General features: G+C 38.5%; 1 pseudogene; it reads left to right on the forward strand.

Annotated features, from left to right (window-relative positions):
* Positions 1-13,321, forward strand: part of LOC111141100 — a 111,548-nt pseudogene extending 98,227 nt beyond the window's left edge.
* The last annotated feature ends 206 nt before the right edge of the window (positions 13,322-13,527 follow it).

Below are 13,527 nucleotides of genomic sequence, written 5' to 3' on the forward strand. Positions count from 1 at the left end.
GTACTAGGGGCGCCTGGGTGGCTCAGTGGGTTAAAGCCTCTGCCTTCGGCTCGGGTCGTGGTCCCAGGGTCCTGGGATCGAGCCCCGCGTCGGGCTCTCTGCTCAGCGGGGAGCCTGCTTCCCTTCCTCTCTCTCTCTGACTGCCTCTCTGCCTACTTGTGATCTCTGTCTGCCAAATAAATAAATAAAATCTTTAAAAAAAAAAAAACATTTAAAAAAAAAAAAATCCCTTCCTACAGAGATGTTCTATACTGGATTCTAACCCAAAAGTCAGCTAGACCTTCTCTTTTGAGAGGCTTCAAAGTCAGAAAGAGAGGTAGGTAAGTGATATCAATAGAAGCAGCACTGCAATCAGATTGGAAGCTGAGATAAAGAAAGAAGACATAAGACATGAGTATGGCAAAGCCTCTCAAAAAAATCCACCTTGTTAGACAGTTGAAGACACACTGATTATTCCGAATGATGGGCCAGGTCTCTATGGCCCCTTCCTGGGTGTCTCTCAGACAGCTGCCTGAACGTTCTCACACTTCCTCTGGGTAATTTGAGCCCATCTCAATCCCTAAAGGAGCCTAGCCAATACTACTCAAACTCGTATTCCAAGTTGCTTGAGAACAGTAACTGGGTGCTAGGCTATTTTCTTACATCATCCATAGAGCTAACCACAGAGCCTGATACGTAGTAGATGCGTAACTCACTGATTTTTGTGGCATGTACTGAGATACCTACTCAAATCTCAACTGTAGACAGCATTTAACAAGGCAGAGACGTTCTTGGCCTCTTGGAGCTCATATTCTGGTTTTAAAGATTTTATTTATTTATTCGACACAGAGAGAGAGAGAGAGAGATCACAAGTAGGCAGAGAAAGGGGGAAGCAGGCTCCCTGCTGAGCAGAGAGCCCAATGCAGGGCTTGATCCCAGGACCCTAAGATCATGACCTAACCTGAAGGCAGAGCTTAACCCATGGAGCCACCCAGGCACCCCTCATATTCTGATTTTAATTCTAACACCTTAATTTTAACTTTAATACTTGATGGGTTGGGTGATAAGAATAGGAAGCATACTGCTTGGCAACATAGGGACACTATTTTAACATGGGAGGCAAGACCTAAAACAATTCAAGAACCATTTGTGTCCTGTGGAGTCAAAGTCTTCCTTATTTAATAACTGCCCTTGTGTGAGCTCCTACTGTGTTCCAGGGATGCTACTGCTAACTTAGAGATGCTAGCTGATCCGGCCCTTCCAAAAATCCCATGATAGAGACGTCGTCATTCCTAATTCACAGGTGAGGAAGTGGATACTCAGAAACTTTAAGCCACTTTCCCAAAGTCTCACAGTGTGCGGGCAAAGAGTCACAATTTAAATTCTACCTTTCCCTGTCTCTTTCTAGGTTTGTGCTCTTCCCACAGGCTGCACTTAGGGAAAAAAGATGAGCTTTTTTAGCCAAGGAACAAAGAAGTGACAGCTGAGGTGGCAAACTATACTGTTGTATGGTTATTTTCACTGTGCAATTCATAGTAATCTGACAGCAGAAGATTATTTTCCAGAGTGAGTTTTTCATATCACAAGGAAAGAAAAGTAATTACTGTCTGATTCTACCTCTATCATTTTATTTTGGCATGACCAAACCAAAAAAAAAAAAAAAAAAAAAAAGGAGGAAATAAAAAAAAAAACTGGCAAGATTATAGCATTATGTTCTGAAACAATTAAAAACATTTATTAGAAGGTAACATTATTCCACTTATTTCTTCCAATAGGAATAGGTTTCAAATGTTGCCCACAAAAAATTCCCCACATACTGTCCCTAAAACAAATTTCTATCCATTATTGAGAAAGTGTACCAATACTATGTAAACCCTTGTTCTTTAATTGAAGTTATAAAAAGTGTCATGTTTACATTCTCTGATAAGACTGCAAAAAATTTAGCACTAAAAATGCAGGAGTTATTATTTCTTCAAAGGAGAAAATGTGTGTTATCCTATTTTAGAGGTCACAGTTGGCCATTTACAATAATTCTATTGCATGATATTTAAGTGTTTTAAGAATAACAATAACCAGGATAGGAGTTCACATTTCAACTGTCTTCAAGGTGAGCTTGTTTTAGGACTTCAAGTCTCTGAGGCATGTGAGAAGCTGCTGAAATCACTATACAACATCAAAGATAAAATATCACAAACATTTATTTGGCAATAAAATTCAAAAATTATTTGGCAAAAATAAAAAGGGAAGGAGTACTGATACAAGCTGTAACAAGGCTGGATCTTGAAAACCTGATACCATGTGAAAGAAGCCAGACACAAAGGTCACATCATGCATGATTCCATTTATATGAAATGTCAAAAGTAGGTACATCCATAGAGAAAGAAAGTGTATTAGTGGTGGAAGGGGATGGGGGAGTGAGTAGATGGGAATGGGGAATGACAAGCAATGAGTATGGGGTTTCCTTCTAGGGCAATGAAAACACTCTGGCATTGACCAAGGTGATGGTGTACAGCTCTGTAAACCATTGAATTGTACATTTTAAATGGGCAAAACTATATGGTATGTGAGTGACATGTCAATAAAGCTACTGTATTAAGAAACATTGCCCACAGTGGCCAAAGGCAGCCTCTCCCTGTACCACTCTTCCTATCCTTAATACTAAGATTGCACGTCCTCCTCTGGATCCTGATATGTGCCCACACGCTAGGCCTGGCCTTTGCACATGGTGTTCCTGCTATTTCTGATGTCCAGCCTCTCCCTCCCACCCTCCACTGCCACCTCTAACCCACCACACTCATGCCAGGCAAACCCAGTTCACTCTCACCCCTGAACATCAGACTGCTACTCCCATGTGATCAGAGGAAGCTTCCCCTGAGGCTCCAGGGTGCTCTCTGAAGTGACTCAGGATCACCCAGTGCATCCACACATGTAATTAATCTTCTACTTTTTGTTCCAGACGTTTCTACCCCTGCCTCTTCCTCCCACTGGTAGAACAACACAGGCATGTAACACAAGCTTGGTAAATATTCTAGAAAAGAAGGAATGTCTTAAACTTTTCTTTCTAATCATGAAAACCTTTGTTGGGTCTCCAATGTTGGGTCCCCCAATAATGGGTCCGTGATTAAAGGAGCGAGACTGTTACAAGGCGAAGGTCAAGCAAAGCTTTATTTCGTGCCAAGCATCAAGAATCAAACCAACCATCAAACAGACCGGTTGGGGCTACCCCTTACAGAGAGGACAGAGACGGTGACCTCTCTCTGCTTCACAGACTAACTTTTATAGAGTAAAGGCCATGTGGTTGGGCCTGGCCACACACAGGTGGCCAATGAAATCGTAACACACAGAGAAAGCTGCAAAGCCATGCTCGGTCACACATAAGTGACCTATTGAATTATAACTTACCCTAGTAGATATTTGAACCAGCCTATCACCTTGTTCAGAATTGGCGCCCAAAAGGTGCCCAAAGGGCGGGGCCCATACTCCTTGGTAACTAGGGAGACAGTATGCATCTCCCCCACTGATGGGATGTCTCCACCTGGCCTGATCCACCCTTGTATTTGGGCTTTGTTACCTGGGACTGGTTTCCAGGACTTGTTTTTAAGTAAGTTCCCCTGGGGGGAGGGGGGCAGGGTCAATTTAAGTTTTACTGCATAAACAACAAAATGGCAGTTCAACCGGGGTGGGGCCACTCTGGCTGAATAGGCCCTTACACCTTCCCTCTGTCTGTTTTTCTATCAAAAAAATATAGTTAGAATTCCTCCTAAAAACTTACAAATAAACTGTTTATACAGGGATTTACTTATGGAAACACGGGTATTAACCAAACACAAAAGAGATCTTTTTTTAAGTGATTTCTTCCAGAAGATAAGTATCTTCAAGGAAAATAACCAGTAGAATCGCCAGAACAATTTGTGGCTGAAGGCAGAAATGGCTTCCCTTTATGTGAACAATATTTGTTTTCTTTTCTGTGCAAGTTTACGTGTTCTGTTCCAGGCATAATCACAGAGCAAACACGTCAGAGGACTGGCTACGTGGAAGAGGGCGCCATGGTTATGGGAGACTGAGTGAGTTCACAGGCAACCTCCTGAACCCAGTTCAAATCAACTTGCTTTTTGCAAGTAACTTCACTTCTTGAAGCTTCAGTCTCCTCATCCGTGGAATGAAAATAACCATCCCCAACGCCATCGGGTTGTTCTGAGGACTGAACAACGTGTACATCGATAAAGGACTCTGCCTAGCAGAGTTGAGCAGCGGAAGTGTGCTGGGCCCATAAAGGACTCTGCCTAAAGCCTGATGAATAAATGCATGATGTCAAGAAGCCAAGAGGCCTCTGGGAGAGGGGACGGTGGCGAAGAGACACCACCATAAATCATTAATTCAAAATAGAAAGTACTCTCACTGCTAGGAATTAATCCTACTGATAACCCTTGCAAATTTTTTCCAATATACACATTTAAGAGTATTTATAATAGGTGCTATTTTTTTAAAAGATTTTATTTATTTGTCAGAGAGAGAGATCATGCAGAAACAGGCAGAGTGGCAGGCAGAGGCAGAGAGAGAAGCAGGCTCCCCACTGAGCAAGGAGCCCAATGCAGGACTTGATCCCAGGACCCTAGGATCACGACCTGAGTGGGAGGCAGTGGCTTAACCCACTGAGCCACTCAGGCGTCCCAATAGATGCTATTTTTAATGGATTTTTTTTTAAAAGACCACAACTAGGAACAATTAACATATCCATTACGACTGGATCGGTTAATTAAATTATGGCGTGCCCATGTGATTTGTTAGAATGTGGCTGTTAAAAATATGAAGCGAGCCCTTTAAAAACTAAGGAACAGTACAGCCTTCTTCCCGGCTCCCTCGATTTTCTCTAAGGCTTTAGTTTTATCTTTAATTAAGGAGGAAAAAAGGATAGCATTCTTTGTTTATTCTTGAAAATCATTGAATAAAGACATGCATATTAAAAAATGAGAAAGAGGGGCACCTGGGTGGCTCAGCGGGTTAAGCCTCTGCCTTCGGCTCAGGTCATGATCTCAGGGTCCTGGGATCGAGCCCCACATCGGGCTCTCTGCTCAGCAGGGAGCCTGCTTCTCCCTCTCTCTCTCTCTGCCGGCCTCTCTGCCTTCTTGTGATCTCTGTCTCTCTGTCAGATAGATAAAATCTTAAAAAAAAAAAATGAGAAAGAGGTGTACATGCTCAGTTGATATTTAAACAGTATTAAACGGAAAGAGTAAAGAATAAAGTACTATGTACAACATAAATCCTCATGTCTATGAAAAAAAATAAAAATAAGCACATAGAGTAGGTCACATCTAGTCGGAAAAATCAGGGACTATTTTGCAGGGGACTTAGGGGAACTGGAGATGGAGAACTTGGGACGGGGATGAATTACAGGCTAAGGAGAGAGCAGACACATGGGTGTGGAGGTGGAGAGACAGAAGGAGAGGTAAGAGTTTTTGGCTCCCGAAGGGTTAGAGTCAGAGAATGGAGCACAGGTGGCAGCATGTGAGACTGCAGATAAGAATCAAGCTGATTGTGGGGGATTTTAAGTGGCATATCCAGGCATCTGGACTTTGTCTAGTAGGTGTTGGGATGTTATAAAGATTTGGGAAGAAAGGAATGAGAGGATCAGAGATGCGCATTAGGGATGGTCATGTGGAGGAATATGGGGTGAGGAGCATGGAGGACGGCAAACCATGAAATCAGGCATTTAGGAAGCTACAAGTTGCCCTGGCTTTCCCTGCATTTTATAACTGCTCTATGGAGACAGCTTTAGTTTTACTCCCTGATAGAATGTTTTTGCTGCTTTCATAGGAAATCAGTCACATGAGCGGAGTTGGCGATTCCTTTCCAAAATTCCCAACAGATGTTCCACACATCCAAAAATTACTCATCTCCATTCAATAGTCAAATTCTGGGCAGATATGTTTCAAAGAAATGTGATTTTGCCTGTTTAATGAAAAGAAGTGAGATCATTAAAAGAGTTCCCTAAGTAATGCATTTTAAATGAAAGGCTTTTTTTAAGTCTTTGGGAAAAGAAATACCAAAAGTTACATCGAAACACCCAGGAAAAGCTCAAATTAATATGTTAATTCTGTCAACATCCAAGGTTCCAAGTCCAAACCTAGACGTAACAGAGCATATGGTGATTTATGGCTCCTGAGCTAAAATTTTAACTACACTTATTGAAATCACAGAATAAATGTCTGAAGTGAAGTTTTCATCACTCCTTCAATGTGAAATATGCAAGTATTATAACTTCTCTGTTTTGTTTTAGAGAGTAGTTTATGATACCTGGAACCATCAGTGATTTTCATTAAATATGTCAAATAAGGATGAGCTAGGGAAATGGGTGATGGATTCATATGCAGTATTTTGTCTTTACAGTGAAAAATTTAATGTCTCTCTGTGGGCATTATGTATTTCCCTGTCTGACAGATTTTTTTTTCCCATAAAAAAGACAATGAACCTTTGAATTATAGGTAAATTAAATTACATGGTTACAACTCGATGAAACTCTTGGAAATATTATGCAGCATCGACTGCTAAAGATTTAAGTTTTCTATTTATCTGTTACCACTAGGGAAATTGCCATCAGCGCTTTGGCAAAAAAAAAATTAATGTCTTTATATGAATATTGAAGTAGATCCATAAAAAGGGAATTTTTGATGAGATGCAAAATTATACATATTCCAGTCTTCCTGAGGGTAAAGAGTTTTAAAATCTTTAAATATCAGTTTTGTGTCCAACATTTACTAGGTATATGCCAATCAAAACCACAATGAGATATCACCTTATGCCTGTCAGAATGGCTAATATCAAAAAGGTAAGTGACAAGTGTTGACAAAGATGTGGAGAAAAAGCAACCTTGTGCACTGTTGGTGGGAATGTGAATTGGTACAGCCAATATGGAAAACAATACAGAGGTTCCTCAAAAAATCAAAAATAGGAATACCGTAAGATCTAAGAATTCCATCAATGGGTACTTACCCGAAAGAAACAAAAACATTAATTTGGAAAGGTATCTGCACCCCTATATTTATTGCAGCATTATTTTGATAGTCAAGATATGGAAACAACCTATAAAGACACACACACACTCACATACACATACATATACACACATAGGAATATTACTCAACCATAAAAAAGGATGAGATCTTGCCCTTTGTGACAACATGGATGGACCTGGAGAGTATTATGCTAAATGAAATAAGTCAAACAGAAAAAGACAAATACCATACAATTTCACTTACATGTGGAATCTAAAAAAAAAAAAAGAAAGAAAGAAACAAATGAGCAAAGGCAGAAACAGACCCAAAAACATAGAGAACTGGTTGTATATTTGAACTAATGTAACACTGTGTATCAACTATACTTCAATTAAAAAAAGAGAGATTGGTGCATTTGAGTACATAAAATAAAATTTTCATGTGTCAATTATATCTCAATAAAACTAGGGAAAAGTTTTCTCACACAAAAACAAAACCATTCTAAGCAGTCAAAACACAAATGAAAAATTAGGAGAAAGTATTTCAATAATATTCCATTACTTTTTTTTAACATCTGTAATTTTTAAACATTGAGGAAATATTAATAACGTTTATTTAAAGTGTCAGTGTTGGGTTGCCTGGGTGGCTCAGTAGGCTAAGCATCCACCTTCAGTTCAGGTCATGATCCCAGAGTCCTGGGATCAAACCCCGCATCAGGTTTCTTGTTCTGCAGGGAGACTGCACCTCCCACTCCCTCTGTCTGCTGCTCCCCCTACTTCTGCTCTCTCTCTCTCTCTCTGTCAATAAATAAATAAATAATCTTAAAAAATAAATAGAGTGCCAATCAATGTTAATTTGGAAAAAAAAATCAGAGAATATCTCCTTTTTACTTCTAAAATTACATTATTTACCAAATAAACTCCTTATAGAAGAAAAAAAATTGAGGAAATGAAAAAAAATTTACAGAGAAGGCAAAAGATATTTTACAAGATGATTTCAAAATGATTTTTAAATATACAAAAAGATGTTCAATTTCACTTTTACTAAGAGAAATGCAAATTTCTCAACCATAAGAACAGCAAAAATCCAACGTGTAACATGGTAAATCCATGGGAAAAGGGTCACATTCATATATCGATGGTGGAAATTCAGAGTAACCACCCCAACAGAGGAGAATATGCACATGTATTATAAAACTCAATATGTGTTTGTTATCTGATCCTGCAATCATGTTTCTGAAAATACACCTGAACAAATATCTCCAACAATACAAAAGCATATATGCACATGGTCACTCATTACAGCATGATGCATAATTGCAAAATATCGACAGTTTTCTAAGTGCCCATACAGGTGATTAATTGAATAAGCTATGGTACTTACACAAATGGGGAACACAGTATCCACAAGGAAGATGAAAGGAGGTCTCCATGAACAGCATGGAGAATAACTATCAAGATACATTTCAGTAAACAGAGCAAAGTAAAAGATTATAAATAATGTGCTACCTTTGTGTAAGAAACAAAGGAAAATAAGAAAACATACATGCACCCGCTTATTTTTCCAAAGAAAAATGAGTAAGAATAAACCAAAAATCAATCAAACTGGTTACCTACCAAGGGCTGGGGAAGGGCTAGATGAGAAGGTATAAGGGACAGAGAGACCCTTCAAAACTCCTCCTTTTCTGGTACACTCTTGACTTTTAGAGTCATGTTAATATCCTACGTATGCAATAAATAAATAAAATTAAATCAGCAACAATGGAAATAAAACTAAACACAAACTAAAACACTAACTACTAAACAAACACTAAACTAAACATAAACTAATTAATGAACCCAAACTGCATTTTAAATGAATAATAACACTGAAGAGAGCAAAGAAAACAAAGGTAGATAACTTTTCAACACAGAACTTTCACATACATCTTCAACTAGTGAAAAGAAAAAAGAATAAGTAGCTGCTATCAAATATTGAACTCTTTTTAGAAGGTTTGGTTTAATGGAGGTATGGTTCCAAAACTACATGGGCTGTAGAACTGAGCAAATTAGTGAATGTATTTATGATGGGATCAGGGTTTTCACTGTGAAAGAAGGGAGATTAAAATATGTGAAATACGAAAGTGTTCTAAGGACGCTGCTTTGCTTCAAAAAGCAGTTTCTTGTACTAGAAGACATCAGTGATTTGTCAAAGTAAGAAACTTCTGGAACTGAACTGGTTTTGAATGGGCTTGAAAGCAATCATGCCCTAGTACCTATGAGCCATCCAGAAGCCGGATTTTGTTTGTTAAATATCATCCCCCAAACAGGACTCTTTGAAGAAATATCAGATTCCAGAGCTGGGACATCTGGTACCAGAATGTAGAAAAATATATACTCTGATTTCAAAAAAAATTCATGGAAATAAAGAAATACAATTTAATCAACTTTGCTGTCACAAACTTATTTGGGGGAAATAACAGTTAACTAGGTAGAATTATGTATCTCTTTCTAGAGTACCAACATCATTAACTACTTATGTTGCTGTGAATATTACCCAAACATATTTTTCTCACAAGTGTAGTTACCAACTAACACCACACAATATTATTATAATACCATTGAGTGTATTCTTTAAGCTATATCCTTTAACCCGATAACTTACACATATTCCCAGGTACTTTTAATAAGGTCTATTTTATATTTTTTCCAATTTCTGGGGTCAGCCTATAGTAAGAAACTTTATCATAAAGTATTTGATTGAATAATTAACTATTACAGAAGAGAAGATAAATGCTTTAACCATTATAATTTATTTTTTCCCCCAAAGGTTAAGACATTCACATGGTTCAAAATAATTTTGTAAAAAAGACATTGGTATAAAAATCTCACCACCACTTTTGTCTTCACTGGTTATTTGTCCATCAACTGTGGGTAACCACTTTCTATATTCCTGAGGGCTATCTTTACAGAATTTCCTTGTCAAGAAATACATCAATATGTGTATTATTTCCCATTTTCTTCATAATGGTAGAATACTATATATGTATTTTTTGTACCTTGCTTTCTTTTGCCTAGCAATATATCATGAAGTTTTTTCATGATCGCCATATACATTTCCACCTCATTAAGAAACCATAGTGCTCAAAGAATGAGACTATAACAAAAAGAACATAAGAATCACCTTCAGCTGGTTCCAGCTGGTTGAGTCTGGGACAAATTTAGCATCAAAATGATTAAGATCAATAAGATACTTTAACCTACCAATTATTCTTATTAAATAAGAATCCATGGGTCCACATTGAAAACAAATAGGTACATTAACAAATAAAAGTCAGGGCTCATCCTTCTGCTCCAGTACCAGCTAATAAATATGGAGGGGATGGGGTTCAGGAAATCACTATTTGCAACTACATGAAGGTTGGTTCAGACCAGAATCATCAAAGATAAAGGTCTTGGAGTGTCCCTTTGAAGAGTGCTTCCTAGGTGCAAGGGGAAAAGCAGTGAATATGTAGTAGAGAAATGGACGATACTCTGGCTGGTGCCACAATAAATATTAGCCATGAAAGGCAGGTGCACATCATGTGACCCCAATGTGATATGCTGGAAAGAACACATCAAATCCATAGTATTCTCACTAGAAATGTATAACGTGAATCTTTCTCATGAGGGACCATCTTCAAACCCCAAATACAGAACACTACAGAAAATAACTGTCTGTGTTCATCAAAGAATGTCAGTCGCATGAAAGCCAAAGAAAGACTAAAAGGGACTAAGCAGACAGGACAAATCCAACAATCCAGACTAGATTCTCTACTGCAGGAAAAAAAAAAAAAGCTATAAATGATATTATTGGGACAATACTGGACAAACTGGGACAAATCTGAAAGATTTGATAAAAAGGTTGTGTATGAAATTTCCTGAAGTTGATAAATTATATGCTATGATCATAAAAGAGAATATCCTTGTTCTTAGAAAGTAAACACTGAAATATTAAGGGGTGTGACATATACAATCTACCTTAAGTGAAAAATATAAATAATTTTTAAAAATCACATCATTTTCTCAAATAAAAAAGAAATAATAACACATGCAAATGGGTAATAAAGCAAATGGGGAAGTGCTAAAGAAAACTGAATCTGGGTAAAGGGCATACACTTCTTTGACTGATTCATATAACTTCCTAGAGATTTAAAATGATTTCAAATAAAAGAAAAAAAAGATTGTATATTTCACTGAAAGAAATAAATAGTAAGACTAACCAGAGAAGTTTTGAAAGAATAGAGTAACAAGGAGAGTTATGCTCTACCTGTATTGAATCTCATTCCAAGGTTCTAAAATATTAGTCTTGTAAAATATTAGTCTTGTACTACTGCAAGGACTGAGGAACAGATCAAAGAAAGGGACCTAAAGGCCCCCAAAATGACGCTATAAATACATATGTTGAAGGCGGAATTTCTATCTCTTGGCAAAGGATTCATACTTCCGATAAGTAATGTTGGAACAATTTTCTAAACTGTTCCAGCATTTAGAAAAACAATTTGAGAAAAAAAATCAAAGCAGATCTTTATCTCATAAAATAACCAAAACATATGTCAGATGCAAACAAGTAAGCAGACATGAATGAAAACACACACACACACATAAGATGGAAGAAAAATACTAAAGAACAACTATCCAACTTAAGAATGAGCAATGTCTTTTTAAAGAATAAAGACAGATGATAAAACTACTAAGGAAAATATTCATCTGACATAGAAATAAGAGATTGTTGTCTATAAAAGAAATACCATAGACAAAAATTTAAAGGGCAAATAAAAAACTGCAAAAACCTATCAGTTATGGCTGACCAAAGTTTAGTCAATAGTGATATAATTCCTCATCGTTAGATTGAAATTTTTTTTTTAATTTTTAAGATTTTATTTAAAACAGAAGGAGAGGGAGAAACAAGCTTTCCATTGAACAAGGAGCCCAATGCAGGGCTCAGTCCTAGGACCCTAGGATCATGACCTGAGCCAGGGCAGACACCTCACTGACTGAGCCACCCAGGTGCCCTAAATTGGCAAAAATTTAAAAGACAAACAGATAGTGTCTCACTTTTAAACACACTCAAGTGTTAGTTGACACAAAGTACCTTGAATAAAATTTCATATATGTTAATAGCCTTAAAATATTCTAATCTCACTCTGATTTTAAATCAAACATGAAGGAAGACAGCAACATGTAAAAAACAGAAATGTCCAGCGATTGGGCAATGGAAAAGCACTGCATGGCCATCTATATGTGGGAATACTATGAAGCTCTTAAAAATCAACTTTCATGTATACTGAATGATTTGGAAAATACTCATGATCACTCTGGCCTACCTGGCCCTTGCCCGGCCCTTGCCCAGCCCTCCCCCCATGTGACCGTCATGGTGGCCTTGCTTCTGCTGCTGTAAGGACAGTCTGGGGCTCTGAAGAATCAGGGAAGAAAGAAAAGGGACTGCCACCGAACTCCACGAAGGAAAGTTCACCCAAAAATGTAGTGGAACCAAAGGAGAGAGGCAAACTACTAGCCACCCCAATAGTAACTGAATTGTCTAAAAATTAGTCTTCAGCCAGTTCTTACCCATCAGTTGTGAATCACGGCAAGAAGGTAGCAAGCCCTAGCCCCAGTCCCAATGATAGCATGCTATTCACAGATGAAGGGCTTCCAGAATTTTTGTCAAGAAAGACTTTGATAGAATTTCTTCAAAAAGTTCTGCCTCTATTAAGAAAATGGTTCAGATTCAAACTTTTCAGGAGAGCAGGGGAGGGACAGATGATTCATCGTCCTCTTTGTCCAGCTCCTCCAATTCAGAGTCTGATCAGAAGGGTGACAGCTCCAAGGTCGATCCTTGGATGATGAGCAGGGGCAGAGGAAGGCTTCCAAAACCGCGGGCCTCCCGTTCCCTTGCAAATAGAGCTCCCCAATTTGCAGCGTCAGCAAAAAAGAAGACCTGGTCACAGTAGAACAGCCAGACCTCACCCCTCCAAAGAGGCCCTGTCAGGCAAAGAAGAAAGGGCCCACCATGAAGCCAATAGAGGACAGAAAAGACACTAAACCAAAAACCACAACACCCATGTTAAAAGCAGACGAAGAATTTATGAAGCAAAATGTAAAGGGAAAAAATAGAGAAAATGCTCAGGTCAAGTGAAAAAGATAAAGCCAAAAGCCACCTGAAGTTAAAATAAAAGCTTACCTGATTATACAAAGTCAGGATTGTCTACATAGCCGGATGTCTACAGCCCAGCACCTGTGCGATTGTCAGAAAGAACCAGAGCAGCAGGACAGCTGCAAGCAACTCCTGAGACCAGAGAGACGTTTGGAAAAACAAGTACCGGAAGGTGATGAGGAGGCAGCGTTTCCCCTGTTCAACAAGGAAAATTCAAGGAAGAAGGTAAAGGAAGAAATCCTGAAGGCTAAAGAGGACATTTTGGAAGGTCAGGTACCAGTACAACATCTGAAGTCAGTTCCTGTTCCTAAGAAGGAGTTTTTGAGGAGAAGACCATGGACCTAGAGCTTGAGGGAAAGGACAAGACTTGGTGCCTCGCCAG

This window comes from Enhydra lutris, unplaced genomic scaffold (assembly GCF_002288905.1).
Source record: "Enhydra lutris kenyoni isolate GAN:26980312 unplaced genomic scaffold, ASM228890v2 scaffoldscaffold5, whole genome shotgun sequence".
In the NCBI taxonomy this organism is placed as follows: domain Eukaryota; kingdom Metazoa; phylum Chordata; class Mammalia; order Carnivora; family Mustelidae; genus Enhydra; species Enhydra lutris.